Consider the following 6000-nt stretch of genomic DNA (forward strand, 5'->3'; position numbering starts at 1 on the left):
AGACTAAAACAAAGTAAAGAACACCAGAATAAGAAAGAAGGTTGGAACACACAGAAATAAAAATTATGGTTTGAATGTAACCATACAGTTAAGCTCAAAACTCACAGGCTATGTGTTCTCTAGATGAAAAATCATTTATCACTTATGTATGTCATGCAGGTTTAGTTAAAAATTCTCATTATTCTCTTAAAAAGTAATTTAGGGTAGCCTTTGAAGTTTTAATGTTTCTCCTTGATGAAATGTTGTCAGTTTAACTACATCATGAAATGCTATATATACAAGGTTTTATGGATCTAAATCTATTATGTTCAAGTTCCTAGCTTGCTCTTTTTTATATTTGTCAATTTAAACTAAACTATAACTAAGTTGCCTTATGTAAAAAGGGTAAACTATACTAATTGATCCACTAATAAGTTAGAATTGCAAACTAAACTAAATAACTAAAATGAACTAAATAACTAAAATATGAACAAAAAATGCAAAATGCAGAAAATAGAGTAAAATACACAAGTAGCAATGTATAAGTACTCAGAAAATAATAATAAAAGAAAAAGAGACAAATACAGAAAAATATCAAAAATAAGAGAAAAAGTATGTAGTAGTTCACCAAAATAAACGCTAGAGATGGCGACCTCCCCACACTTAAAATGAAGCATCGTCCCCGATGCTCAATCAAGCCGGGTGTGAAGGAGTGTCATCACTGGTAGGGATGGTAGCTGGGGTCTCTGTGGCGGTGGTGGGCTGAGAGTCTGGTTGCTGTAGAGGGGGGACTGACTGGATCGGGATCTCCGGATCTGCAGCCTCAAGCTGATGTGGGGCCTCCTGCTGTGGTGTAGCGTGCTCTGTGCCTGCTTGCTGATGAGTCTCCGCCTGGGAATGAGGCTCCTCCTCGTGCTCATCCTCCTCCTCCTCTGATGGCTCTGATGGTGTGTCGGGCTTGGAGGGGATGTCGGCGCCCTGTCTGATCATCAGCTTCAGATGGGAATAGCGTCGCCTGCTGCGACGCTCCAATCTCTCACACCAACGCCTGTTACGGCACTCCATCTGATCAAGCTGGCGGAATAGACGGTGCACGAGGCGATAAACTGGCTCAGAGGCGGGTGGAGGTGCAGCGGTGGCAGCAGGGGCAGCTGGGGCAGCTGTGGACGAAGAGGGTCCAGCAGACGGAGGGGCTGTCTCATCAGTAGCAGTGACAGGTGGTGGTCTGTAGCCCAAAGCAAGGAAGTTCCTGCTGTGAGGAATGATCTTCCTGCAATCCGCCGCTGGTGGTCTCTCATCGGCATCCTCCCATGGCACGTCAACTCGACGGCCTAGCTGTGTAATCAGATACGGAAAAGGGAGGGTGCCGCGGACGTGGACCCTGGCCATATAGTACCGAATGAAACGTGGCAGATAAAGGTCCTTACCCTCCAGCACACACCAAAGGAGGGTGATCATGGTGGCCAGGATCTCCGTCTCGTGAGTACTCGGCATCATAAAATTACTCAAGATCTGACGCCATAGCTGATGAGCGGATAATTTATACGCTTTTTGGCATTGTTTTTAGTATGTTTTTAGTAGGATCTAGTTACTTTTAGGGATGTTTTCATTAGTTTTTATGTTAAATTCACATTTTTGGACTTTACTATGAGTTTTTGTGTTTTTCTGTGATTTCAGGTATTTTCTGGCTGAAATTGAGGGACTTGAGCAGAAATCAGATTCAGAGGTTGAAGAAGGACTACTGATGCTGTTGGATTCTGACCTCCCTGCACTCAAAGTGGATTTTCTAGAGCTACAGAACTCGAAATGGCGCGCTACCAATTGCGTTGCAAATTAAACATTCAGGGCTTTCCAGAAATATATAATAGTCCATACTTTGGGCAAGAATAGAGGACGCAAACTGGCGTTCAACGCCAGCTCTCTACCCAATTCTAGCGTCCAGCGCCAGAAAAGGAGCCAAAACCAGAGTTGAACGCCCAAACTGGCACAAAAGCTGGCATTCAACTCCAAGGAGGACCTCTACACGTGCAACACTCAAGCTCAGCCCAAGCACACACCAAGTGGGCCCCGGAAGTGGATTTATGCATCAATTACTTACTTCTGTAAACCCTAGTAGCTAGTTTATTATAAATAGGACCTTTTACTACTGTATTAGGGATCTTTTGATCATCTTTGGATGCCTGGTTCTTAGATCAGAAGGGCTGGCCATTCGGCCATGCCTGGACCATTCACTTATGTATTTTCAACGGTAGAGTTTCTGCACTCCATAGATTAAGGTGTGGAGCTCTGCTGTTCCTCAAAGATTAATGCAAAGTACTACTGTTTTCTATTCAATTCATCTTATTTCGCTTCTAAGATATTCATTCGCTCTTCAACCTGAATGTGATGAACGTGACAATCATCATCATTCCCTATGAACGCGTGCCTGACAACCACTTCCGTTCTACCTTCGATTGAATGAGTATCTCTTAGATCTCTTAATCGGAATCTTCGTGGTGTAAGCTAGAATGATGGCGGCATTCAAGAGAATCCGGAAGGTCTAAACCTTGTCTGTGGTATTCCGAGTAGGATTCAATGATTGAATGACTGTGACGAGCTCCAAACTCGCAATTGCTGGGCGTAGTGACAGACGCAAAAGGATAGTAAATCCTATTCCAGCATGATCAAGAATTGACAGATGAATAGCCGTGCCGTGACAGGGTGCATTGACCATTTTCACTGAGAGGATAAGATAAAGCCATTGAAAAGGGTGATGCCTCCAGACGATTAGCCGTGCCGTAACAAGGCATTTGGATCATTTTCCCGAGAGAAGACCGAAAGTAGCCATTGACAATGGTGATGTATCACATAAAGCCAGCCATGGAAAGGAGTAAGACTGATTGGATGAAGATAGCAGGAAAGCAGAGGTTCAGAGGAACGAAAGCATCTCTATTCACTTATCTGAAATTCTCACCAATGATTTACATAAGTATTTCTATCCTTTATTCTATGTTTATTTAATTATTATTCGAAAACACCATTATCAATTTATATCTACCTGACTGAGATTTACAAGGTGACCATAGCTTGCTTCATACCAACAATCTCCGTGGGATTCGACCCTTACTCACGTAAGGTATTACTTAGACGACCCAGTGCACTTGCTGGTTAGTTGTGCGAAGTTGTGAACCATGGTATTGGCATCATGTTTTTGGCGCCATTACCAGGGAAAGAAAGAGCGATGAATTTTACATAATTAAAGTGTAATCACAATTTCTGCGCACCAAGTTTTTGGCGCCGTTGCCGGGGATTGTTCGAGTTTGGACAACTGACGGTTCATCTTGTTGCTCAGATTAGGTAATTTTCTTTTTGTTTTCTTTTAAAAAATTTTTCAAAAATATTTCAAAATTTTCTCACCTGTTTTCGAAAAAAAAAATTTTTATTCAGAATTTTTAAGAATGAATTCTAGTGTTTCACGAAGCATGTGAAGCCTGGCTGGCTGCAAAGCCATGTCTAAATTCTTTTGGACTGAGGCTTCCAAACCATCAGCATAGAGGCAAGTTACATATTTGATAAGTAATGAGCAGTATTTTCTGATATCTTGCTGAAGCTTGGCTGGCCATTGGCCATGTCTAGTGTTTTGGACCGGAGCTTTCATTGAAAGCTTGGCTGGCTAGTGAGCCAAGTCTAATTCCTGGACTGAAGCTTTAGACTAACATGGCAAGATTCCTGGAATTCATATAAAAAATTTTGGAATCCTTAATTTTTCTTCTACAAATAATTTTCGAAAAAAAAAATCCAAAAAAATCATAAAATCATAAAAATCAAAAATATTTTTTGTGTTTTTTGTTTGAGTCTTGAATCATGTTATAAGTTTGGTGTCAATTGCATGTGCATCTTGCATTTTTCAAAAATTCTCATGCATTCATAGTGTTCTTCATGATCTTCAAGTTGTTCTTGGTAAGTCTTCTTGTTTGATCTTTGCATTTGCATGTTTTGTGTCTTTTCTTGTTTTTCATATGCATTCTTGGATCCTTAGTGTCTAAGCATTAAAGAATCCTAAGTTTGGTGTCTTGCATGTTTTCTTTGCATTAAAATTTTTTCAAAAACATGTTCTTGGTGTTCATCTTGATCTTCAAAGTGTTCTTGGTGTTCATCTTGACATTCATAGCATTCTTCCATGCATTCATTGTTTTGATCAAAAAAATTTCATGCATTGCATAATTTTCATGTTTTTCCATCTCATCATGAAAATTCAAAAATCAAAAAATATCTTTCCCTTTTTCTCTCTCATAAATTCGAAAATGAGATTTGACTTTTTCAAAATTTTTTAAAAAAAATCTAGTTGTTTTCATGAGTCAAATCAAAATTTTCAATTTAAAAATCTCACCTTTTTCAAAATCTTTTTCAAAAATCAAATCTTATTCAAATTTCTTAGTTATTTTCGAAAATTCCAAAAATATTTTTCAAAAATATTTTTCTTATTTTTATATCAAATTTTCGAAAATAACATCACCAATTAATGTTTTGATTCAAAAATTTCAAGTTTGTTACTTACTTGTTAAGAAAGATTCAAACTTTAAGTTATAGAATCATATCTTGTGATTTCTTATAAATCAAGTCATTAATTGTGATTTTAAAAATTCAAATCTTTTTCAAAAACTAATTTCTATCATATCTTTTCAAAAGCATCTTCTTATCTTATCTTTTTCAAAAATATGATTTCAAAATATCTTTTCTAACTCCCTATCTTTTCAAAATTGATTTTCAAAATTTGTTTCAACTAACTAACTAACTTTTTGTTTGTTTCTCACCTTTTTCAAAACTACCTAACTAACTCTCTCTCTAATTTTCGAAAATATCTTCCCTCTTTTTCAAAAAAAAATTCTTTTTATTCTAATTTTTTTAATCTTAATTTTCGAAAATTACTAACATTTTTCAAAAAAACTATTTTCGAAAATCACTAACTCTTTTTCAAAAATTATTTTCGAAAATTCCTTCTCTCTCATCTCCTTCAATTTATTTATTCATCTACTAACATCTCTTCCTTACATCACCAAAAATCCGAACCCTCTCTCTCTATCTGTGTTCAAATTTTCTTCTTTTCTTCTACTAACACAAGGACCTCTATACTGTGGTATAAAGGATCCATATTAGTATTATTTTTTCTGTGCCTTCTTCTTTGTCAAATGAGCAGGAGCAAGGACAAGAACATTCTTGTTGAAGAAGATCCAGAACCTGAAAGGACTCTGAAGAGAAAATTAAGAGAAGCTAAATTACAACAATCCAGAGATAACCTTTCAGAAATTTTCGAACAGGAAGAGGAGATGGCAGCCGAAAATAATAATAATGCAAGGAGGATGCTTGGTGACTTTACTGCACCTAATTCCAATTTACATGGAAGAAGCATCTCCATTCCTGCCATTGGAGCAAACAACTTTGAGCTGAAACCTCAATTAGTTTCTCTGATGCAGCAGAACTGCAAGTTTCATGGACTTCCATCTGAAGATCCTTTTCAGTTCTTAACTGAATTCTTGCAGATATGTGATACTGTTAAGACTAATGGAGTAGATCCTGAAGTCTACAGGCTCATGCTTTTCCCTTTTGCTGTAAGAGACAGAGCTAGAGTGTGGTTGGACTCTCAACCTAAAGATAGCCTGAACTCTTGGGATAAGCTGGTCACGACTTTCTTAGTCAAGTTCTTTCCTCCTCAAAAGCTGAGCAAGCTTAGAGTGGATGTTCAAACCTTCAAACAAAAAGATGGTGAATCCCTCTATGAAGCTTGGGAAAGATACAAACAGCTGACCAAAAAGTGTCCTTCTAACATGCTTTCAGAATGGACCATCCTGGATATATTCTATGATAGTTTATCTGAGCTATCAAAAATGTCATTGGATACCTCTGCAGGTGGATCCATTCACCTAAAGAAAACGCCTGCAGAAGCTCAAGAACTCATTGACATGGTTGGTGATGACAAGTCATCTTAGCCTAGTTTCACTAGCCTTTTTCTTTTGTTTTCAATTGATTTTATGCACTTTCTTG

General features: G+C 37.9%; 1 non-coding gene across 1 annotated transcript; it reads right to left on the reverse strand.

Moving 5' to 3' along the window:
- Positions 1-5681: 5681 nt before the first annotated feature.
- LOC112781057 (small nucleolar RNA R71) lies at positions 5682-5789 on the reverse strand. Its single transcript, XR_003191854.1, has one exon. It is a non-coding gene; the product is annotated as a small nucleolar RNA R71 (small nucleolar RNA).
- Between the last annotated feature and the right edge of the window lie 211 nt (positions 5790-6000).

The sequence above is a fragment of the Arachis hypogaea genome, chromosome 19, assembly GCF_003086295.3.
Source record: "Arachis hypogaea cultivar Tifrunner chromosome 19, arahy.Tifrunner.gnm2.J5K5, whole genome shotgun sequence".
NCBI lineage: Eukaryota > Viridiplantae > Streptophyta > Magnoliopsida > Fabales > Fabaceae > Arachis > Arachis hypogaea.